Raw genomic sequence first — 24,654 nt, forward strand, 5'->3', positions numbered from 1 at the left:
GCCAAGCCTTAAGCTTCTTATCTTCTGCGTTCTGACGAGTGCAGGTACATTCAGCTTAGAATAACCGTTGACAAGCAACCTACTGCAATCCATTGTGCTTTAGTTATGATAAATAAAAGTAATAAAAAAAGTCAACGGAACAAGGTATTCCCAACCAGTCTCCCAAGCTGGTACTTGCCAAACCTTAAGCTGCATATCTTCTGTGATCTGACGAGTGCAGGTACATTCAGCTTAGAATAACCGTTGACAAACACCCTACTGCAATCCATTGTGCTTTTTTTATGATAAATTAAAGTAATAAAAAAAAGTCAACGGAACAAGGGATTCCCAACCAGTCTCCCAAGCTGGTACTTGCCAAACCTTAAGCTGCTTATCTTCTGCGATCTGACGAGTGCAGGTACATTCAGCTTAGAATAACCGTTGACAAACACACTACTGCAATCCATTGTGCTTATTTTTATGATAAATAAAAGTAATAAAAAAAGTCAACGGAACAAGGGATTCCCAACCAGTCTCCCAAGCTGGTACTTGCCAAGCCTTAAGCTGCGTATCTTCTGCGATCTGACGAGTGCAGGTACATTCAGCTTAGAATAACCGTTGACAAACACCCTACTGCAATCCATTGTGCTTTTTTTATGATAAATAAAAGTAATAAAAAAAGTCAACGGAACAAGGGATTCCCAACCAGGTACTTGCCAAGCTTTAAGCTGCTTATCTTCTGCGAACTGACGAGTGCAGGTACATTCAGCTTAGAATAACCGTTGACAAGCAGCCTACTGCAATCCATTGTGCTTTTTTTATGATAAAAAAAAGTAAGAAAAAAAGTCAACGGAACAAGGGATTCTCAACCAGTCTCCAAAGCTGGTACTTGCCAAGCCTTAAGCTGCTTATCTTCTGCGATCTAACGAGTGCAGGTACATTCAGTTTAGAATAACCGTTGACAAGCACCGTACTGCAATCCATTGTGCTTTTTTTTATGATAAATAAAAGTAATAAAAAAAGTCAACGGAACAAGTGATTCCCAACCAGTCTCCCAAGCTGGTACTTGCCAAGCCTTAAGCTGCTTATCTTCTGCGATCTGACGAGTGCAGGTACATTCAGCTTAGAATAACCATTGACAAGCACCCTACTGCAATCCATTGTGCTTTTTTTATGATAAATAAAAGTAATAAAAAAAGTCAACGGAACAAGGGATTCCCAACCAGTCTCCCAAGCTGGTACTTGCCAAACCTTAAGCTGCTTATCTTCTGCGATCTGACGAGTGCAGGTACATTCAGCTTAGAATAACCGTTGACAAACACCCTACTGCAATCCATTGTGCTTTTTTTATGATAAATTAAAGTAATAAAAAAAAGTCAACGGAACAAGAGATTCCTAACTAGTCTCCCAGGCTGGTACTTGCCAAGCCTTAAGCTGCTTACCTTCTGCGATCTGACGAGTGCAGGTACATTCAGCTTAGAACAACCGTTGACAAACACCCTACTGCAATTCATTGTGCTTTTTTTATGATAAATAAAAGTAATAAATAAAGTCAACAGAACAAGGGATTCCCAACCAGTCTCCCAAGCTGGTACTTGCCAAGCCTTAAGCTGCTTATCTTCTGCGATCTGACGAGTGCAGGTACATTCAGCTTAGAATAACCGTTGACAAGCACCCTACTGCAATCCATTGTGCTTTTTTTATGATAAATAAAAGTAATAAAAAAAGTCAACCGAACAAGGGATTCCCAACCAGTCTCCCAAGCTGGTACTTGCCAAGCCTTAAGCTGTTTATCTTCTGCGATCCGACGAGTGCAGGTACATTCAGTTTAGAATAACCGTTGACAAGCACCCTACTGCAATCCATTGTGCTTTTTTTATGATAAATAAAAGTAATAAAAAAAGTCAACGGAACAAGGGATTCCCAACCAGTCTCCCAAGCTGGTACTTGCCAAGCCTTAAGCTGCTTATCTTCTGCGATCTGACAAGTGCAGGTACATTCAGCTTAGAATAACCGTTGACAAGCACCCTACTGCAATCCATTGTGCTTTTTTTATGATAAATAAAAGTAATAAAAAAAGTCAACGGAACAAGGGATTCCCAACTAGTCTCTCAAGCTGGTACTTACCAAGCCTTAAGCTGCTTATCTTCTGCGATCTGACGAGTGCAGGTACATTCAGCTTAGAATAACCATTGACAAGCACCCTTCTGCAATCCATTGTGCTTTTTTTCTGATAAATAAAAGTAATAAAAAAAGTCAACGGAACAAGGGATTCCCAACCAGTCTCCCAAGCTGGTACTTGCCAAGCCTTAAGCTGCTTATCTTCTGCGATCTGACGAGTGCAGGTACATTCAGCTTAGAATAACCATTGACAAGCACCCTTCTGCAATCCATTGTGCTTTTTTTCTGATAAATAAAAGTAAGAAAAAAAGTCAACGGAACAAGGGATTCCCAACCAGTCTCCCAAGCTGGTACTTGCCAAGCCTTAAGCTGCTTATTTTCTGCGATCTGATGAGTGCAGGTACATTCAGCTTAGAATAACCGTTGACAAACACCCTACTGCAATCCATTGTGCTTTGTTATGATAAATAAAAGTAATAAAAAAAGTCAACGGAACAGGGGATTCCCAACCAGGTACTTGCCAAGCCTTAAGCTGCTTATCTTCTGCGTTCTGACGAGTGCAGGTACATTCAGCTTAGAATAACCGTTGACAAGCAACCTACTGCAATCCATTGTGCTTTAGTTATGATAAATAAAAGTAATAAAAAAAGTCAACGGAACAAGGTATTCCCAACCAGTCTCCCAAGCTGGTACTTGCCAAACCTTAAGCTGCATATCTTCTGTGATCTGACGAGTGCAGGTACATTCAGCTTAGAATAACCGTTGACAAACACCCTACTGCAATCCATTGTGCTTTTTTTATGATAAATTAAAGTAATAAAAAAAAGTCAACGGAACAAGGGATTCCCAACCAGTCTCCCAAGCTGGTACTTGCCAAGCCTTAAGCTGCTTATCTTCTGCGATCTGACGAGTGCAGGTACATTCAGCTTAGAATAACCGTTGACAAACACACTACTGCAATCCATTGTGCTTATTTTTATGATAAATAAAAGTAATAAAAAAAGTCAACGGAACAAGGGATTCCCAACCAGTCTCCCAAGCTGGTACTTGCCAAGCCTTAAGCTGCGTATCTTCTGCGATCTGACGAGTGCAGGTACATTCAGCTTAGAATAACCGTTGACAAACACCCTACTGCAATCCATTGTGCTTTTTTTATGATAAATAAAAGTAATAAAAAAAAGTCAACGGAACAAGGGATTCCCAACCAGGTACTTGCCAAGCTTTAAGCTGCTTATCTTCTGCGAACTGACGAGTGCAGGTACATTCAGCTTAGAATAACCGTTGACAAGCAGCCTACTGCAATCCATTGTGCTTTTTTTATGATAAAAAAAAGTAAGAAAAAAAGTCAACGGAACAAGGGATTCTCAACCAGTCTCCAAAGCTGGTACTTGCCAAGCCTTAAGCTGCTTATCTTCTGCGATCTGACGAGTGCAGGTACATTCAGCTTAGAATAACCGTTGACATGCACCCTACTGCAATCCATTGTGCTTTTTTTATGATAAATAAAAGTAAGAAAAAAAGTCATCGGAACAAGGGATTCCCAACCAGACTCCCAAGCTGGTACTTGCCAAGCCTTAAGCTGCTTATTTTCTGCGATCTGACAAGTGCAGGTACATTCAGCTTAGAAAAACCGTTGACAAGCACCCTATTGCAATCCATTGTGCTTTTTTTATTATAAATAAAAGTAATAAAAAAAGTAAACGGAACAAGGGATTCCTAACCAGTCTCCCAAGCTGGTACTTGCCAAGCCTTAAGCTGCTTATCTTTTGCGATCTGACGAGTGCAGGTACATTCAGCTTAGAATAACCGTTGACAAACACCCTACTGCAATCCATTGTGCTTTTTTATGATAAATAAAAGTAAGAAAAAAAGTCAACGGAACAAGGGATTCCCAACCAGTCTCCCAAGCTGGTATTTGCCAAGCCTTAAGCTGCTTATCTTCTGCGAATTGACGAGTGCAGGTACATGCAGCTTAGAATAACCGTTGACAAACACCCTACTGCAATCCATTGTGCTTTTTTTATGATGAAAAAAAGTCAACGGAACAAGGGATTCCCAACCAGTCTCCCAAGCTGGTACTTGCCAAGCCTTAAGCTGCTTATCTTCTGCGATCTGACAAGTGCAGGTACATTCAGCTTAGAATAACCGTTGACAAGCACCCTACTGCAATCTATTGTGCTTTTTTTATGATAAATAAAAGTAATAAAAAAAGTCAACGGAACAAGGGATTCCCAACCAGTCTCCCAAGCTGGTACTTGCCAAGCCTTAAGCTGCTTATCTTTTGCGATCTGACGACAGCATAGAATAACCCTTGACAAACACCCTACTGCAATCCATTGTGCTTTTTTTATGATAAATAAAAGTAATAAAAAAAGTCAACGGAACAAGGGATTCCCAACCAGTCTCCCAAGCTGGTACTTGCCAAGCCTTAAGCTGCTTATCTTCTGCGATCTGACGAGTGCAGATACATTCAGCTTAGAATAACCGTTGACATGCACCCTACTGCAATCCATTGTGCTTTTTTATGATAAATAAAAGTAAGAAAAAAAGTCAACGGAACAAGGGATTCCCAACAGTCTGCCAAGCTGGTACTTGCCAAGCCTTAAGCTTTTTATCTTCCGCGATCTGACGAGTGCAGGTACATTCAGCTTAGAATAACCGTTGACAAGCAGCCTACTGCAATCCATTGTGCTTTTTTTATTATAAATAAAAGTAAGAAAAAAAGTCAACGGAACAAGGGATTCCCAACCAGACTCCCAAGCTGGTACTTGCCAAGCCTTAAGCTGCTTATCTTCTGCGATCTGACAAGTGCAGGTACATTCAGCTTAGAAAAACCGTTGACAAGCACCCTACTGCAATCCATTGTGCTTTTTTTTATTATAAATAAAAGTAAACAGAACAAGGGATTCCTAACCAGTCTCCCAAGCTGGTACTTGCCAAGCCTTAAGCTGCTTATCTTTTGCGATCTGACGAGTGCAGATACATTCAGCTTAGAATAACCGTTGACAAACACCCTACTGCAATCCATTGTGCTTTTTTATGATAAATAAAAGTAAGAAAAAAAGTCAATGGAACAGAGGATTCCCAACCAGTCTCCCAAGCTGGTATTTGCCAAGCCTTAAGCTGCTTATCTTCTGCGATCTGACGAGTGCAGGTACATTCAGCTTAGAATAACCATTGACAAGCACCCTTCTGCAATCCATTGTGCTTTTTTTCTGATAAATAAAAGTAAGAAAAAAAGTCAACGGAACAAGGGATTCCCAACCAGTCTCCCAAGCTGGTACTTGCCAAGCCTTAAGCTGCTTATCTTCTGCGATCTGACGAGTGCAGGTACATTCAGCTTAGAATAACCGTTGACATGCACCCTACTGCAATCCATTGTGCTTTTTTATGATAAATAAAAGTAAGAAAAAAAGTCAACGGAACAAGGGATTCCCAACAGTCTGCCAAGCTGGTACTTGCCAAGCCTTAAGCTTTTTATCTTCCGCGATCTGACGAGTGCAGGTACATTCAGCTTAGAATAACCGTTGACAAACACCCTACTGCAATCCATTGTGCTTTTTTTATGATAAATAAAAGTAATAAAAAAAGTCAACGGAACAAGGGATTCCCAACCAGGTACTTGCCAAGCTTTAAGCTGCTTATCTTCTGCGAACTGACGAGTGCAGGTACATTCAGCTTAGAATAACCGTTGACAAGCAGCCTACTGCAATCCATTGTGCTTTTTTTATGATAAAAAAAAGTAAGAAAAAAAGTCAACGGAACAAGGGATTCTCAACCAGTCTCCAAAGCTGGTACTTGCCAAGCCTTAAGCTGCTTATCTTCTGCGATCTGACGAGTGCAGGTACATTCAGCTTAGAATAACCGTTGACATGCACCCTACTGCAATCCATTGTGCTTTTTTTATGATAAATAAAAGTAAGAAAAAAAGTCATCGGAACAAGGGATTCCCAACCAGTCTCCCAAGCTGGTACTTGCCAAGCCTTAAGCTGCTTATCTTCCGCGATCTGACAAGTGCAGGTACATTCAGCTTAGAAAAACCGTTGACAAGCACCCTATTGCAATCCATTGTGCTTTTTTTATTATAAATAAAAGTAATAAAAAAAGTAAACAAAACAAGGGATTCCTAACCAGTCTCCCAAGCTGGTACTTGCCAAGCCTTAAGCTGCTTATCTTTTGCGATCTGACGAGTGCAGGTACATTCAGCTTAGAATAACCGTTGACAAACACCCTACTGCAATCCATTGTGCTTTTTTATGATAAATAAAAGTAAGAAAAAAAGTCAACGGAACAAGGGATTCCCAACCAGTCTCCCAAGCTGGTATTTGCCAAGCCTTAAGCTGCTTATCTTCTGCGAATTGACGAGTGCAGGTACATGCAGCTTAGAATAACCGTTGACAAACACCCTACTGCAATCCATTGTGCTTTTTTTATGATGAAAAAAAGTCAACGGAACAAGGGATTCCCAACCAGTCTCCCAAGCTGGTACTTGCCAAGCCTTAAGCTGCTTATCTTCTGCGATCTGACAAGTGCAGGTACATTCAGCTTAGAATAACCGTTGACAAGCACCCTACTGCAATCTATTGTGCTTTTTTTATGATAAATAAAAGTAATAAAAAAAGTCAACGGAACAAGGGATTCCCAACCAGTCTCCCAAGCTGGTACTTGCCAAGCCTTAAGCTGCTTATCTTTTGCGATCTGACGACAGCATAGAATAACCCTTGACAAACACCCTACTGCAATCCATTGTGCTTTTTTTATGATAAATAAAAGTAATAAAAAAAGTCAACGGAACAAGGGATTCCCAACCAGTCTCCCAAGCTGGTACTTGCCAAGCCTTAAGCTGCTTATCTTCTGCGATCTGACGAGTGCAGATACATTCAGCTTAGAATAACCGTTGACATGCACCCTACTGCAATCCATTGTGCTTTTTTATGATAAATAAAAGTAAGAAAAAAAGTCAACGGAACAAGGGATTCCCAACAGTCTGCCAAGCTGGTACTTGCCAAGCCTTAAGCTTTTTATCTTCCGCGATCTGACGAGTGCAGGTACATTCAGCTTAGAATAACCGTTGACAAGCAGCCTACTGCAATCCATTGTGCTTTTTTTATTATAAATAAAAGTAAGAAAAAAAGTCAACGGAACAAGGGATTCCCAACCAGACTCCCAAGCTGGTACTTGCCAAGCCTTAAGCTGCTTATCTTCTGCGATCTGACAAGTGCAGGTACATTCAGCTTAGAAAAACCGTTGACAAGCACCCTACTGCAATCCATTGTGCTTTTTTTTATTATAAATAAAAGTAAACAGAACAAGGGATTCCCAAACAGTCTCCCAAGCTGGTACTTGCCAAGCCTTAAGCTGCTTATCTTTTACGATCTGACGAGTGCAGGTACTTTCAGCTTAGAATAACCGTTGACAAACACCCTACTGCAATCCATTGTGCTTTTTTATGATAAATAAAAGTAAGAAAAAAAGTCAATGGAACAATGGATTCCCAACCAGTCTCCCAAGCTGGTATTTGCCAAGCCTTAAGCTGCTTATCTTCTGCGATCTGACGAGTGCAGGTACATTCAGCTTAGAATAACCATTGACAAGCACCCTTCTGCAATCCATTGTGCTTTTTTTCTGATAAATAAAAGTAAGAAAAAAAGTCAACGGAACAAGGGATTCCCAACCAGTCTCCCAAGCTGGTACTTGCCAAGCCTTAAGCTGCTTATCTTCTGCGATCTGACGAGTGCAGGTACATTCAGCTTAGAATAACCGTTGACATGCACCCTACTGCAATCCATTGTGCTTTTTTATGATAAATAAAAGTAAGAAAAAAAGTCAACGGAACAAGGGATTCCCAACAGTCTGCCAAGCTGGTACTTGCCAAGCCTTAAGCTTTTTATCTTCCGCGATCTGACGAGTGCAGGTACATTCAGCTTAGAATAACCGTTGACAAGCAGCCTACTGCAATCCATTGTGCTTTTTTATTATAAATAAAAGTAAGAAAAAAAGTCAACGGAACAAGGGATTCCCAACCAGACTCCCAAGCTGGTACTTGCCAAGCCTTAAGCTGCTTATCTTCTGCGATCTGACAAGTGCAGGTACATTCAGCTTAGAATAACCATTGACAAACACCCCACTGCAATCCATTATGCTTTTTTTATGATAAATAAAAGTCAACGGAACAAGGGATTCCCAAACAGTCTCCCAAGCTGGTACTTGCCAAGCCTTAAGCTGCTTATCTTCTGCGATCTGACAAGTGCAGGTACATTCAGCTTAGAATTTTCCATTGACACCCTACTGCAATTCATTGTGCTTTTTTTATGATAAATAAAAGTAATAAACAAAGTCAACGGAACAAGGTATTCCCAACCAGTCTCTCAAGCTGGTACTTGCCAAGCCTTAAGCTCCTTATCTTCTGCGATCTGACGAGTGCAGGGACATTCAGCTTAGAATAACCGTTGACAAACACCCTAATGCAATCGATTGTGCTTTTTTTTATCATAAATAAAAGTAATAAAAAAGTCAACGAAACAAGGGATTCCCAACGAGTCTCCCAAGCTGGTACTTGCCAAGCATTAAGCTGCTTATCTTCTGCAATCTGACGAGTGCAGGTACATTCAGCTTAGAATAACTGTTGACAAACACCCTAATGCAATCCATTGTGCTTTTTTTATGATAAATAAAAGTAATAAAATAAGTCAAAGGAACAAGGTAAATTCCCAACCAGTCTCCCAAGCTGGTACTTGCCAAGCCTTAAGCTGCTTATCTTCTGCGATCTGACGAGTGCAGGTACATTCAGCTTAGAATAACCGTTGACAGAGCCCCAATGCAATCTATTGTGCTTTTTTTATGAAAAATAAAAGTCAACAGAACAAGGGAATCCCAACCAGTCTCCCAAGCTGGTACTTGCCAAGCCGTAAGCTGCTTATCTTCTGTGATCTGACGAATGCAGGTACATTCAGCTTAGAATTACCGTTGACAAGCCCCCCCTCAATGCAATCCACTGTGCTCTTTATTTATGATAAATAAAAGTCAACGAAACAAGGGATTCCCAACCAGTTTCCCAAGCTGGTACTTGCCAAACCTTAAGCTGCTTATCTTCTGAGATCCGACGAGTGCGAGTACATTTAGCTTAAAACAACCGTTGACAGACCCCACAATGCAATCTATTGTGCTTTTTTATGATAAATAAAAGTCAACGGAACAAGGGATTCCCAACCAGTCTCCCAAGATGGTACTTGCCAAGCCTTAAGCTGTTTATCTTCTGCAATCTGACGAGTGCAGGTACATTCAGCTTAGAATAACCGTTGACAAACCCCAAGGCAATCCATTGTGCTTTTTTTATGATAAATAAAAGTAAGAAATAAAGTAAATGGAACAAGGGATTCCCAACCAGTCTCCCAAGCTGGTAGTTGCCAAGCCTTAAGCTGCTTATCTTCTGTGATCTGACAAGGGCTGGTACATTCAGGTTAGAATAACCGTTGACAAACTGCAATGCAATGCAATCCCTTGTGCTTTTTTTATGATAAATAAAAGTAAGAAAAAAAGTGAACAGAACAAGGGATTCCCAACCAGTCTCCCTTGCTGGTACTTGCCCAGCCTTAAGCTGCTTATCTTCTGCAATCTGACGAGTGCAGATACATTCAGCTTAAAATAACCGTTGACAATTCCCTTTGCAATCCGGTGTGCTTTTTTGACGAAAAATAATAGTCTGAAAAAAATTCAACGGAAAAATGGATTCCCAACCAGTCTCCCAAGTTGGTTCTTGCCCAGGCTTAAGCTGATTATTTTCTGTGATCGGACGAGTCCACTTACATTTAGCTTAGAATAACCATTGACAGAGCCCTTTGCAATCCATTGTGCTTTTTTGATGAAGAATAATAGTAAGATAAAATTCAACGGAAGAAGGGATTCCCAACCAATCTCCTAAGCTGGTACTTTCCCAGCCTTAAGCTGCTTATCTCCTGCAATCCGACGAGTGCAGGTACATTTAGCTTAGAATAACCGTTGACAAACCACTTGCAATCCAGTATACGTGCTTACACAAAATACCAAATGAGCGGTGCTATATACCTGTTTCTATCAAATATTGATTGAGGCCTGAGATACACCGGCTTCCACAAAATACTGATTAAGGGGTGAGAATTACCTGATTACACCAAATATTGATAAAGGAGTTCTATATACCTGTCTCCACAAAATACTGTTTGAGGAGTGCAATATACCTGCTTTCACAAAATACTGATTAAGGGGTTTGATATACCTGCTTCCACAAAATACTGATTGAGGAGTGCAATATACCTGCTTCCACAAAATACTGATTAAGGGATTTGATATGCCAGCTTCTACAAAATACAGAACGAGAGGTGTGATATATCTGCTTCGACAAAATACTGATTAAGGGGTTTGATATACCTGCTTCCACAAAATACAGATTGAGGGGTGCGATATACCTGCTTCCACCAAATATTGATTCAGGTGTTCTATATACCTGTTTCCACAAAATAATGATTGAGGAGTGAGATATATCTGCTTTTACAAAACACTGTAAAAGCAGGGGTGATTGAGGGGTGCAATATACCTGCTTCCACAAAGTTCTGATTAAGGGGTGCAATATACCTGCTTCCACAAAATATTTATTGAGGGGTGCGATATACCTGCTTCCACAAATTACAGATCGAGGGGTGCGATATACCTGCTTCCACAAAATACTGATTAAGGGGTTTGATATACCTGCTTCCACAAAATACAGATTGAGGGGTTTCAAATACCTGCTTCCACAAAAACTGATTTAGGGGTTTAATATACCTGCTTTCACAATATACTGATTGAGGGGTGCGATATACCTGCTTCCACCAAATATTGATTTAGGTGTTCTATATAGCTGTTTCTACAAAATACTGATTGAGGGGCGGGATATACCTGCTTATTCAAAATACTGATTAAGGGGTTCTATATACGTGTATCAGTAGTATAGGGACCTATGTCTCGTCAAAATCAAAGTGACAGGTGCCCCGCCCCTTTTTCACACCATAACCCCTCCCAGAAACGCCTTAACCCCGCCCAGATCCACCCATTTCTCTCCCCTCGCCTGTCCCAAACAACGCCTAAATGCCGCCCATTTTGATATGCTTTTCATATCATTTTATACGGCTTAATATAAATATCAAATGATAAGCTTTTCATATCACTTTATAAGTCCTTATCAAATGATAAGATTTTATAATCAATGCCTTACAGACAATGACATGTCTGGACAAGCCTTTTTGGTTTAACCCCCCACCACACTGGACAACTGAGTCAACAAACTGAATTTGAATTAAAAACCTGATGCCTTTTATATACCTTTTAGATCATTTTGTGCTTTGATATCACTTTGTTATCATTTTGATATGAATTTTATATATGCCCATGCTTTTTTCATATCACTTTATAAGTCCTTATCAAATGATAAGCTTTTATTAACACTTTTTATCCCATTTATAACATTTTGATACGATTTTGTGCATTGATAGCACTTTGATATGCCTTTTATATACCCTTTATATCATTTTGTGCTTTGATATCACTTTGATATCATTTTGATATGAATATTATATATGCCCATGCATTTTTCATATCACATTATAAGTCCTTATCAAATGATAAGCTTTTTTATAATCAATGCCTTACAGACAATGACATGTCTGGACAAGCCTTTTTGGTTTAACTCCCACCACACAACTGAGAGCTGTGTCAACACACTGAATTTGAATTATAAACCTGAAATGTCACATTTCTTCTATAAATGTGCATTTTCCCACAGGTCCACAAGCGAACAGTAGATTGAAACTTTTCATTTCCTACAAGACCACACACATGAGTATCAGGCCAGCAGCTGTGTCAACCTTAGAGGTATTAATTTTCTCGGGATCTGTCTATAGCAGAGTTAATACAGAAACTACTGGTATCATTTCAACAGCTGAGGCAAACACTATGCAGTATCTATCCATATTTTTATAGCATCTCTTTTCAGGAAACAAAATGATTGTGATTGGTTGTATCACAGCCACCACCTATTGCAGATGCTAATGTTAAGAAAACCCTAGCAGTATTTGTATATATACATGTGGGCAGATCACCACAGGGTATAATCATTTGACATTGAGGCTCTGCAAGAAAACTTATTTCAAGGTAAGAGTATCGCCATATTACGCCACCTCTAAACATCATCCGCCCCATTATGACCTTTGATAGGGCTGCAGGTGATATTAGACGTATCCTTCAAAAAAATTGGGGCATCCTCCAACTAGACCCAGATTTGAGAGAAGTGGTGGGGGACTACCCTCACGTCACATACCGTCGAGGACGCAGTCTTCGTGATACACTAGTGTCGAGTGAATTCACACCCCCACCCTCTGTATCAGGCTCAACTTGGCTCAAATCTGACATTAAGGGATGCTTTAGATGTAGTGGGTGTATTGCCTGTCCCTATTTAAAATCCGGTAAAAACTTTAGTAGTGCGGTTATAGGAAAGGAATATCGCATACACCACTTCATCAATTGCAGGACCCGTGGCGTTATTTATCTTCTGTCGTGCGAATGTGGCAGAGGATATGTAGGAAAAACTATTCGCGAGCTACGCAGACGTATCGGCGAACATCTTGGCGACATAGCTAAAGCTAAAGATACTCCTGTCGCCAACCATGTTCACAGCCAACACAACGGGAAAGCCCGTATCTCTGTGATGGGTATAGACCGCGTTCTACCCCCCAAACGCGGAGGGGACTGGGATCGTGCCATACTACAGCGAGAATTGCGCTGGATCTACTATTTGAAAACAATGACCCCTTTGGGATTAAATGAACAGCTCAATTTTAGCTGTTTTCACTAACTGTTCCATTTTTTGCATTTCTCTCTTCCCCCACTGGGCCGGTTATACCCCTCCTACGGCCGGTTTGCATGTGAACCTGCCTCTAATAGCCTGGTTCATTTATTTCAATTACTTGAATTGTTACCACGGATCCTCTTAACCATGGGTCCCCCTGGCGATTAATTGTACTGCATTTCACTAGTGTGTTCAATTTCTACTGCCTATAAACCAATCCGCCCCCTGCATATACATTGTTTTGCTTCCACCTCGACGCTTGGGCGGTGGGCGTGGTTCCCCCGGCCCGGCGCGCCCCGTGACCAGCCCCTGGTCATGTGATCCCGGTCACATGCTGTGCGGCGTCATTCCCTGGCGCCGCGCTCCACGGGCCGCGTCCGGCTGGAACGCACGCTCACCTCCTGCGTTCCACCGGACATGTGACATCCTGCCCACCAAGTCACGTGCCCGGAAGTAGGAAGTAGCGGGGAAACTGGCGCTTTCGGAGTATATTTAAAAGACACAGAGTGGTGAGTACACTCTGCTGACAGCCTGCCCTCGGATTGACTATCCTGTGGCTCTATCTATGCATTATAGCTGGCACCCACTGGTGCATCTATACTTATTGATAGATTTTTGATGCGGTCGTGTCTTGTGCGTTTTAGCCTGACTGGCTACACACATTTTCAGGCATTTGACCTATATCAACCCTTTTTTTGTACCATCTTCTCCTCCTTGGTCGCACAGGCCCCATCCATAGTCCTGTGTCCACCATTGATCTCCCCTGGTGATATTCTGTGACGAACTGAAACGTGACACGTAGAGAGCATTTTTTTAGGGACTACTAGGGAATCTGTCCCCACAGGGCCAGGTATCCGGACGGGGACGCTCCTTGCGGGGCAAGTTCCCCGTATAGATAGGTAGGGGATACTAGCCCCTGCCCCCCCAATTAAGGGCTGTCTAGGGTCAACTACCCTGTCACCCACCTATGCTAAAGGGGCAAACTTACCTATCCTCTCCAGTGTGAATTACCAAGCACCACAGGGCCGTCTCCATCACCAATCATCTTCGTGAGACATCCTGATCTACAATCGGGTGAGAATGTTCCTGTTATCTTACATCATCTTGGTCACACTGTGTATACATGTACAAGTTTATGCCCGCTGGCCTGTCTTTCACTATGTTTGTTGTAGAGGCTCCTCCTCTAGTATCTATCTATCTATCCATCCACTTTATCTATCTAACACAGTGTAAAAAATGGTTGTAATATGTAATAGCTATATGGTTGTATTAACGGCTTATAACGCCCGACTATTTTTACATACATGTATAATTTTGTTATTTCACAACAATTATCGCACCATTACATACCACACATTTATTTGGACCGTATATTATTTTTGTTATTTATACAATAATTTACAATATTTAAATTGTTTTTAGATGTCAGCTTGCCAAGATACTTTATGGGGCGATTATATCATCCACGGTTTATCGCATATTACCCTTCTTTTTACTATTTTTAACATGAATGTTTTAAATTCTTTATTGATGCAATATAACACGCAACATTTGACTAATTTCTCTGCAATTATTACGCATGGGTGTGTCATGCATTTATCTATGTATCTATCTATCTATCCTATCTATAAAACTTTCCATCTACTGTATATATCTATCATATGTATCTACACTCACCTAAAGAATTATTAGGAACACCTGTTCTATTTCTCATTAATGCAATTATCTAGTCAACCAATCACATGGCAATTGCTTCAATGCATTTAGGGGTGTGGTCCTGGTCAAGACAATCTCCTGAACTCCAAACTGAATGTCAGAATGGGAAAGAAAGGTGATTTAAGCAATTTTGAGCATGGCATGGTTGTTGGTGCCAGACGGGCCGGTCTGAGTATTTCACAATCTGCTCAGTTACTGGGATTTTCACGCACAACCATTTCTAGGGTTTACAAAGAATGGTGTGAAAAGGGAAAAACATCCAGTATGTGGCAGTCCTGTGGGCAAAAATGCCTTGTGGATGCTAGAGGTCAGAGAAGAATGGGCCGACTGATTCAAGCTGATAGAAGAGCAACGTTGACTGAAATAACCACTCGTTACAACCAAGGTATGCAGCAAAGCATTTGTGAAGCCACAACACGCACAACCTTGAGGCGAATGGGCTAAAACAGCAGAAGACCCCACCGGGTACCACTCATCTCCACTACAAATAGGAAAAAGAGGCTACAATATGCACGAGCTCACCAAAATTGGACTGTTGAAGACTGGAAAAATGTTGCCTGCTCTGATGAGTCTCGATTTCTGTTGAGACATTCAAATGGTAGAGTCCGAATTTGGCGTAAACAGAATGAGAACATGTATCCATCCTCTGATGGCTACTTCCAGCAGGATAATGCACCATGTCACAAAGCTCGAATCATTTCAAATTGGTTTCTTGAACATGACAATGAGTTCACTGTACTAAAATGGCCCCCACAGTCACCAGATCTCAACCCAATAGAGCATCTTTGGGATGTGGTGGAACGGGAGCTTCGCGCCCTGGATGTGCATCCCTCAAATCTCCATCAACTGCAAGATGCTATCCTATCAATATGGGCCAACATTTCTAAAGAATGCTATCAGCATCTTGTTGAATTAAGGCAGTTCTGAAGTGAAAATGGGGTCCAACACTGTATTAGTATGGTGTTCCTAATAATTCTTTAGGTGAGTGTATCTATCCTAGCTATAGAACTTTCCATCTACTGTATCAATCTATCTACCTATATAACTTAATTACTATGTTTGAAATTCTTAATAGTTAGAGCTTAATGTTATCTCTTTTAAATTTTAGCCGAAAGAAAAGAAAGCGCTAAATTTTGTTCTGATAAAGAGAAACGACAAACAAATGCAAAGCAGCCGGACACGCGTAATAAATGATGTTACAGATTTTTGCGACATATCGTCGGCGTTCAACACACAAGATGCAACATCTTTTAAAAGGCGCATCACATTTGAGATGCCAGATTCGCCCTATGACGTACAACAGACGGAACTAGGGCAGACGCACGACGACCAACAGGCACACTTTGAGTGCATGCAGGAAACAGGTATACATATACCCAATTACATTTACGCGACTACATTATACGGCCCTAATCCCTGGCAATTTAGCTGTAAATCCTGTATGAGCGATTTTGTACGCTTTTTTATTGACGGAAAATTTTCCGGCTACACGTTCATAGCACGGAATGCTGGTCGTTACGACGCTTATTTTGTTATACAGGAGCTGATCAACGAAAAATTTAAAATTTACATTATAAACCAAGGCGGACGGTTAATGTGCAGTACCCTGACTGATTTTAAAAATTAGATTCATAGAGTCGTTGAATTTCATACAGATGAAGCTCAGTAAGATGCCTGCAGCTATGGTGGCGCTAGACTCAAGAGAATTTTTTGTTGAAGTATTCCTTGACTGTGGTGCTGGGGTAAACCTTATTGACTTTCTTTTTCTTCAAAATCTGGGCCTAAGTACATGCACTTTAGAAAGAGAGATTCCGGTTTTTGCAATTGATTCTTCCCCTCTTTCTCAAAGGAGTCTCACTCATATTGCTCATGGTATTCACTTAAGGGTGGGTGATTCACATGTTGAGATTATGTCTTGTTTTGTCATGAAGGATTTGCCGGCTCCTATAGTTTTGGGGTTACCATGGTTGACTAAACATAACCCAATTATAGATTGGCAAGCAAGACAAATCATTGGTTGGAGTGAATTTTGTTCGGATAATTGTCTTGGCACCTCTCTCTCTGGTGTGTCCACTACGGCTTTACCTCAGTATCTCTCAGATTTTGCGGATGTCTTTTCGGAGGGTGGGGCTCAGGAATTGCCCCCTCATCGTGACTATGATTGTCCAGTTAATCTCATCCCAGGGGCTAAGTTGCCAAAGTCTCGGCTTTACAATCTTTCTCAACCCGAAAGAGAGGTCATGCGGAAGTATATGGCCGAGAGTTTGGAAAAAGGTCATATTAGGCCATCTAAGTCTCCGGTGGCAGTAGGTTTGTTCTATGTAAAAAAGAAGGATGGATCGCTGAGACCTTGTTTGGATTTCCGGGAATTGAACCGTATTACAGTCCGGGATCCGTATCCCCTACCTTTGATCTCCGACCTTTTTGATCAGATTGTTGGAGCCAAGGTGTTCTCCAAGTTGGATTTGAGAGGGGCCTACAATCTGATCAGAATCAAGGAAGGGGATGAGTGGAAAACTGCCTTCAATACGCACGAGGGTCATTTTGAGAATCTGGTTATGCCTTTTGGGTTGACGAACGCGCCAGCGGTATTTCAGCAATTCGTCAATGACATTTTCCATCATTTGGTGGGGAGGTTCGTGGTGGTTTTCTTGGATGACATTTTAATTTACTCTCCTGATCTGAAGACCCATCAGGATCATGTGAGACAGGTTTTGACGATCCTTCGGGAGAATAAATTATATGCCAAATCGGAGAAATGTGTGTTTTCGGTGCAGGAGCTTCCGTTTTTGGGATATCTGCTTTCTGACTCTGGTTTTCGTATGGACCCTGAAAAGGTCCGGGCGGTTCTGGAATGGGACTGACCAGAGAATCAGAAAGCTTTGATGCGGTTTTTGGGGTTTACTAATTATTCTAGAAATTTTTTTTCAAACTATTCTACCATTGTAAGACCTCTCACTGATATGACTAAGAAGGGCGCCGACGTCTCTGTCTGGTCGGATGAGGCATTGCAGGCCTTTTCGGCTATTAAGGAGTGTTTTGCGTCTGCTCCCATTCTGGTGCAGCCTGATGTGTCTCAGCCATTCGTGGTGGAGGTTGATGCATCAGAAGTGGGGGTTGGAGCGGTGCTGTCGCAGGGTTCATCTCCTGGCAAATGGGTCCCGTGTGCTTTTCTCTCCAAGAAGCTCTCGGTCGCCGAGAATAATTATGATGTAGGAGATAGAGAGTTGCTGGCCTCATAAGAATTTGGCTTACTTGCAATCTGCCAAGCGTCTGAACCCTAGACAGGCCAGATGGTCACTGTCTTTTACCAGGTTCAATTTTGTGGTTACCTTTCGCCCAGGGGTTAAGAACGTCAAGGCAGATGCCTTGTCTTGCAGCTTTCCTGGGGGAGGTGATTCAGAGGATCCTGCTCCGATTTTGGCTGATGTGGTGGTGGTCTCCGCTCTGTACCCCGAATTGGAGATGGAGGTGTTGGGAGCCCAGGAGGGGGCTCCTGGTTCTTGTCCCCCAGGGAGGTTGTTTGTTCCTGAAGGTCTGCGATACAAGGTATTCAAGGAACATCACGATACTGTCCTTGCTGGACATCCTGGTGGTAAGTCCACCTGTGACCTGGTGTCCCGGAGGTTCTGGTGGCCAGGGTTACATAAGAGCATTGAGGATTACGTGGCAGCTTGTGAAACCTGTGCTCAGTCAAAGGTTTCTCATACTCGCCCGGCTGGTTCACTTCTTCCTTTGTCTATTCCGTCTCGTCCTTGGACGCACTTGTCTATGGACTTTATTACGGATCTGCCGAGTTCCTCCGGGAGAACAGTAATTTTGGTGGTAGTTGACAGTTTTAGTAAAATGGCCCACTTTATATCATTAACTAGTCTGCCTAATGCCAAGACTCTTGCGCAGATTTTTGTTGATAATATTGTGAAATTGCATGGTATTCCTTCGGATGTGGTCTCTGATAGGGGCACACAGTTTGTCTCCAGGTTTTGGAGGGCGTTCTGCTCTCGGCTGGGCATTCAACTTTCGTTCTTTTCGGCTTTTCATCCGCAGTCGAATGGACAGACAGAGCGTACTAATCAAAACCTGGAGACCTACTTGAGGTGCTTTGTGGCTGAGAATCAGGAGGACTGGTCCTCATTCTTGTTCCTAGCAGAATTTGCTTTGAATAACCGTAGGCAGGAGTCCACGGGTAAGTCGCCATTTTTTGGCGCATACGGTTTTCATCCTCAGTTTGGTACCTTTTCTGGGACTAGTTCCTCTGGGATGCCAGAGGAGGAGAGATTTTCTTCTGCCTTGTCTTCTATCTGGCGGAGGATCCAAGTGAAGTTGGAGAAGATGGGTGAGAGGTATAAGCGAATGGCTGACAAAAGACGTGTGACTGGTCCGGACCTGTTTGTGGGTGATCTGGTGTGGTTGTCCACTAAAAATATTAAACTGAGAGTGCCATCTTGGAAACTGGGTCCAAGATTTATTGGTCCATACAAAATATCTGCGGTGATCAATCCAGTAGCATTTTGGCTGGATCTTCCGCAGACTTGGAGGATCCATGATGTGTTCTACAGGTCTTTACTGAAAAAATATGTGAAACCGGTGGAACCATCGCCATTGCCCCCTCCTCCTGTTCTGGTCGATGGAAATTTAGAGTTCGAGATCTCCAGGGTTCTCGACTCTAGAGTTCTTCGGGGTTCCCTTCAGTACCTGGTACACTGGAGGGGATACGGCTCTGAGGAGAGGATGTGGGTTCCGGCGCTGGATGTCAGTGCCAGCCGACTGGTGAGGGCTTTTCACAGATCCCACCCGGATAAGGTTGGTCCGGGGTGTCCAGAGGTCACCCGTAGAAGGGGGGGTACTGTTATGCCCTGCACTGACTATGTGCGGAGGTCGGCCAGATTAGCAGCACGTGTTTAGTTTTTTCTTTTGTTTTGGAGTCGTGCTAGATCCGCCTCCCTTCAGGTGCACTGGGTGGGGTCATTGGTTTAAATTACACTCACTTCCAATGTTCCGTGCGGGTTATAGAAATCAGTCTGGCCTTGGAAGCAAGGAAGGAAGGATTGTCTGTTCCGGCTCAGATAAGATAAGTTTGGTTTCTGTTTTTTGCGGTTTGCTGTCTAGGCTGTTTGTGTGACGTCTGTCCCCTCCAGGTTCTGAGGGAACAGGCTGCCCCTATTCCCCTTTCACTATCTCAGGGATTCTAGGGTATTTTCAGCCCAGGCACGAGAACACATTATTCCCACCTTTAGGGTCTGAATGTGGGCTTAGCAGTATAGGGAGAGCTGTTAGGGATTTGCTAGGAGGTGACCTTATCCCCAGCTTCTCGCCTAGAAACTTGTTGGTTGGTTTATCTGTGTTATCTGAGATCCTGTCCGCCGTGACAATAATTTTCAGGAAGAGCTAAGAGCTTACTGTATAGAGGGTGTTGATGTAATGACCGGCCTCACACAAAGGGAGGGGAATGGGAAGGCCCTGTCCAAGGGAGAGGGAAAGGTGGTGACCCCTGACTCACCTTGAGGCTGGCACCTGACTGCACCGACGTCCCTAGACGGGTTCCTCACCCGTACGCCGATCACGTGCCTAAACCCTGGCTTTCCCTAAGATGAGCCCTATGTAGTGAACGGGGCGGTGGGATCACTAGTCCGCACCACTGACACTAAAAGGAAAACACCAAGGAGAGGACAGACAACACAGACAAAACATATAATCCCAGGTGGGCGACCACAGCAGACAACAAAAGCCCAACAGGGATCCGGAGGGTAACGTTCTGGAACAACAACCAGGGAACACAGCTACACAGCTCCTGTGGGTCAGTATAGAAGTCCAGGCAGGAAGCTCTATATCTGGCAACCAGAGAAGTGAGAGATGGGAATATAAGGAGGTTGGGATTGCTGGACAAGAAACAGCTGAGGAGGAGAAGCTACGGATCCCTGAGTGAGCCAAAAAGGATTGCAAGGCAAACCCAGAAAGCTACCATTAAGAAACAGCACTATCTTTATACATAGAGCGCGCAGCCACCCGCTGCGACTTCCTGACCCCGGGTATAACGGAGTCAGACGTGGCTCTTGACACCCTCGTGACAGTTGAGAATCATTTCTGGGTCTTGTGAATGTTACAGGGACACTTTTTTTCTGTCACGGCCATAATTGTGTCCCTGTAACATTCACAAGACCCAGAATTTATTCTCAACACCCTCTATAAAGTAAGCTCTTAGCTCTTCCTGAAAATTAACTGTCATTTTTATGTTCTTCGTACCACACCGTGAATTCTTTTTTCTCGCCGGGCATAATGTAATCGCAGCCGTAATACCGCGCATGCGGGGCGACGCCTATGTAATTTTGATTTTCTTCCGTATTGAAAAAATGCGGGAAGTGAAAAGGCGATAGCTTCAGGCATCTTACTGAGCTTCATCGGTATGAAATTCAACGATGAATCAATTTTTTAAAATCAGTCAGTGTACCACACATTAACCGTCCACCTTGGTTTATAATGTCAATTTTTTAATTTTCGCTGATCAGCTCCTGTATAACAAAATAAACGCTGTAACGACCGGCATTCTGTGCTATGAACGTGTAGCCGGAAAACTCTCCGTCGATAAAAAAGCGTACAAAATCGCTCATACAAGATTTACCGCTAAATTGCCAGGAATTAGAGCCGTATAATGTAGTCGCGTAAATGTAATTTGGTATATGTATACCTGTTTCCTGCATGCACTCAAAGTCGTAAAAGATGTTCTTGTCAGTCACTTGTTTGGGGTTGTAAGGCTGCATGTAACAGACGTGGTTGTCAAATTTGCCAACCAGCCCGCCGCAGACGCTGCATTTTAGACCGCTACACTTGTGCTCAGCGCCACAGTCTATATATCTCTAACAAAAACCGCAAAAATTGCATATTGAGAGAGAACTCAACGCATCGTACGTATTCTCGTTCCAACAAATGCAAGAACAAGCATGAGGTGCGTGTGCCTGTTGGTCGTCGTGCGTCTGCCCTATTTCCGTCTGTTGTACGTCATAGGGCGAATCTGGCGTCTCAAATGTGATGCGCCTTTTAAAAGACGTTGCACCTTGTGTGTCGAACGCCGGCGATATGTTGCAAAAATCTGTAACATCATTTATTACGCATGTTGGCTCACCACTCTGCGGAACTGGCTGTGGGGTTGTTGGAATTTCGGAAATCGGCGTTAACAGTTACGGCTGCTTTGCGCTTGTTCGTTGTTTCTCTTTAACAGAACAAAATTTTGCGCTTTCTTTTCTTTCGGCTAAAATTTGAAAGAGATAACATTAAGCTCTAACTATTAGGAATTTCAAACATAGTAATATAAGTTATATAGGTATATAGATAGATACAGTAGATGGAAAGTTCTATAGCTAGGATAGATAGATACATAGATAGATATCTACAGTAGATGGAAAGTTCTATAGATAGGATAGATATATACATAGATAAATGCATGACACGTCCATGCGTAATAATCGCAGAGAAATTAGTAAAATGTTGCGTGTTATATTGCATCAATAAAGAATTTAAAACAGGCATGTTACAAAATTGTAAAAAAGAAGGGTAATATGGCGATAAATCGGGGATGATATAATCGCCCCATAAAGTATCTTGGCAAGCTGACATCTAAAAACTATTTGAATATTGTAAATTATTGTATAAATAACAAAAATAATATACGGTCCAAATAAATGTGTGGTATCTAGTGGTGCGATAATTGTTGTGAAATAACAAAATTATACATGTATGTAAAAATAGTCGGGCGTTATAAGCCGTTAATACAACTATATAGCTATTACATATTACAACCATTTTTCACACTGTGTTAGATAGATAAAGTGGATGGATCGATAGATAGATAGATAGATAGATAGATAGATAGATAGATAGATAGATAGATCGATACAGTAAATGGAAAGTTCTTTAGATAGGATAGATAGCTACATTGATAGATACAGTAGATGGAAAGTTCTATAGATCGGATAGATAGATAGATAGATAGATAGATAGATAGATAGATACATAGATAGATACATAGATAGATACATAGATAGATACATAGATAGATACATAGATAAATGCATGACACGACCAGGCATAATAATCGCTGAGAAATTAGTCAAATGTTGCATGTTATATTGCATCAATAAAGAATTTAAAACAGACATGTTAAAAATAGTAAAAAGAAGGGTAATATGGCTATAAACCCATAAAGTATCTTGGTAAGCTGACATCTAAAAACAATTTGAATATTATAAATTATTGTATAAATAACAAAATAATATGCGGTCCAAATAAATGCTTGGTATATAGTGGTGCAATAATCGTTGTGAAATAACAAAATTATACATGTATGAAAAATAAGCGTTATAAGCCGTTAATACAACCATATAGCTATTACATATTACAGCCATTTTTTACACTGTGTTAGATAGATAAAGTCGATGGATGGATGGATAGATAGATACAGTAGATGGAAAGTTTTATAGATAGGATAGATAGATAGATAGATAGATAGATAGATAGATAGATAGATAGATAGATAGATAGATAGATACAGTAGATGGAAAGTTCTATAGATTACATAGATAGATAGATAGATAGATAGATAGATAGATAGATAGATAGATAGATATAAACCAAGCAATAGAACAGCACCTCCTAAGTTAAAACGCAGGTGCAAGCTACCTGGCAATAATACAGCAAACAGGAAATAGTAGCAGCACACCACTATATGCACTAAGATTGAGTAAACAGGTGAATATGTGAACAGGGTCAAATACATGACGCCACAAAGTATAGTAGTATATAGTCACTGCAAAGGCAGTGGAGAAGTTCTTAGCGCATATTATTGATCAAAAATATGTCGGGCCCACCTACCAGACGGCAAGGTAGCTTCTCATCAGGTGGGGACCTACTCTAACATGGAGGGTCCAGCTCCATTGTTTCTCTGATTAAAAGCACCAAGGGGTGGGGGATGGGCGAGGAGTGCAAAGTTCCACAGAGGATGCCCAGTCCTCTATATTATATATAAACCAAGCAATAGAACAGCACCTCCTAAGTTAAAACGCAGGTGCAAGCTACCTGGCAATAATACAGCAAACAGGAAATAGTAGCAGCACACCACTATATGCACTAAGATTGAGTAAACAGGTGAATATGTGAACAGGGTCAAATACATGACGCCACAAAGTATAGTAGTATATAGTCACTGCAAAGGCAGTGGAGAAGTTCTTAGCGCATATTATTGATCAAAAATATGTCGGGCCCACCTACCAGACGGCAAGGTAGCTTCTCATCAGGTGGGGACCTACTCTAACATGGAGGGTCCAGCTCCATTGTTTCTCTGATTAAAAGCACCAAGGGGTGGGGGATGGGCGAGGAGTGCAAAGTTCCACAGAGGATGCCCAGTCCTCTATATTATATATAAACCAAGCAATAGAACAGCACCTCCTAAGTTAAAACGCAGGTGCAAGCTACCTGGCAATAATACAGCAAACAGGAAATAGTAGCAGCACACCACTATATGCACTAAGATTGAGTAAACAGGTGAATATGTGAACAGGGTCAAATACATGACGCCACAAAGTATAGTAGTATATAGTCACTGCAAAGGCAGTGGAGAAGTTCTTAGCGCATATTATTGATCAAAAATATGTCGGGCCCACCTACCAGACGGCAAGGTAGCTTCTCATCAGGTGGGGACCTACTCTAACATGGAGGGTCCAGCTCCATTGTTTCTCTGATTAAAAGCACCTGATCAATAATATGCGCTAAGAACTTCTCCACTGCCTTTGCAGTGACTATATACTACTATACTTTGTGGCGTCATGTATTTGACCCTGTTCACATATTCACCTGTTTACTCAATCTTAGTGCATATAGTGGTGTGCTGCTACTATTTCCTGTTTGCTGTATTATTGCCAGGTAGCTTGCACCTGCGTTTTAACTTAGGAGGTGCTGTTCTATTGCTTGGTTTATATATAATATAGAGG

At 41.8% G+C, this 24,654-nt stretch overlaps 24 pseudogenes; all 24 read right to left on the reverse strand.

The window, feature by feature from the left end:
- Positions 1 to 306: 306 nt before the first annotated feature.
- LOC120992742 lies at positions 307 to 425 on the reverse strand (annotated as a pseudogene).
- Positions 426 to 483: 58 nt separating this feature from the next.
- LOC120992791 lies at positions 484 to 602 on the reverse strand (annotated as a pseudogene).
- Positions 603 to 1,000: 398 nt separating this feature from the next.
- Positions 1,001 to 1,119, reverse strand: LOC120992779 (annotated as a pseudogene).
- Positions 1,120 to 1,176: 57 nt separating this feature from the next.
- LOC120992744 lies at positions 1,177 to 1,295 on the reverse strand (annotated as a pseudogene).
- Positions 1,296 to 1,353: 58 nt separating this feature from the next.
- On the reverse strand, positions 1,354 to 1,472 carry LOC120992851 (annotated as a pseudogene).
- Positions 1,473 to 1,529: 57 nt separating this feature from the next.
- On the reverse strand, positions 1,530 to 1,648 carry LOC120992893 (annotated as a pseudogene).
- A 233-nt stretch (positions 1,649 to 1,881) lies between these two features.
- Positions 1,882 to 2,000, reverse strand: LOC120992766 (annotated as a pseudogene).
- A 57-nt stretch (positions 2,001 to 2,057) lies between these two features.
- Positions 2,058 to 2,176, reverse strand: LOC120992803 (annotated as a pseudogene).
- Positions 2,177 to 2,233: 57 nt separating this feature from the next.
- Positions 2,234 to 2,352, reverse strand: LOC120992630 (annotated as a pseudogene).
- A 57-nt stretch (positions 2,353 to 2,409) lies between these two features.
- LOC120992735 lies at positions 2,410 to 2,528 on the reverse strand (annotated as a pseudogene).
- Positions 2,529 to 2,925: 397 nt separating this feature from the next.
- On the reverse strand, positions 2,926 to 3,044 carry LOC120992882 (annotated as a pseudogene).
- Positions 3,045 to 3,102: 58 nt separating this feature from the next.
- On the reverse strand, positions 3,103 to 3,221 carry LOC120992792 (annotated as a pseudogene).
- A 222-nt stretch (positions 3,222 to 3,443) lies between these two features.
- On the reverse strand, positions 3,444 to 3,562 carry LOC120992806 (annotated as a pseudogene).
- Positions 3,563 to 4,134: 572 nt separating this feature from the next.
- On the reverse strand, positions 4,135 to 4,253 carry LOC120992767 (annotated as a pseudogene).
- A 220-nt stretch (positions 4,254 to 4,473) lies between these two features.
- LOC120992748 lies at positions 4,474 to 4,592 on the reverse strand (annotated as a pseudogene).
- A 747-nt stretch (positions 4,593 to 5,339) lies between these two features.
- On the reverse strand, positions 5,340 to 5,458 carry LOC120992886 (annotated as a pseudogene).
- A 395-nt stretch (positions 5,459 to 5,853) lies between these two features.
- LOC120992807 lies at positions 5,854 to 5,972 on the reverse strand (annotated as a pseudogene).
- Positions 5,973 to 6,544: 572 nt separating this feature from the next.
- LOC120992768 lies at positions 6,545 to 6,663 on the reverse strand (annotated as a pseudogene).
- A 220-nt stretch (positions 6,664 to 6,883) lies between these two features.
- On the reverse strand, positions 6,884 to 7,002 carry LOC120992749 (annotated as a pseudogene).
- A 396-nt stretch (positions 7,003 to 7,398) lies between these two features.
- LOC120992863 lies at positions 7,399 to 7,517 on the reverse strand (annotated as a pseudogene).
- A 232-nt stretch (positions 7,518 to 7,749) lies between these two features.
- Positions 7,750 to 7,868, reverse strand: LOC120992888 (annotated as a pseudogene).
- A 230-nt stretch (positions 7,869 to 8,098) lies between these two features.
- LOC120992866 lies at positions 8,099 to 8,217 on the reverse strand (annotated as a pseudogene).
- Positions 8,218 to 8,262: 45 nt separating this feature from the next.
- LOC120992862 lies at positions 8,263 to 8,382 on the reverse strand (annotated as a pseudogene).
- Positions 8,383 to 9,284: 902 nt separating this feature from the next.
- On the reverse strand, positions 9,285 to 9,403 carry LOC120992814 (annotated as a pseudogene).
- Between the last annotated feature and the right edge of the window lie 15,251 nt (positions 9,404 to 24,654).

Source organism: Bufo bufo, chromosome 2 (assembly GCF_905171765.1).
Source record: "Bufo bufo chromosome 2, aBufBuf1.1, whole genome shotgun sequence".
Lineage (NCBI taxonomy): Eukaryota > Metazoa > Chordata > Amphibia > Anura > Bufonidae > Bufo > Bufo bufo.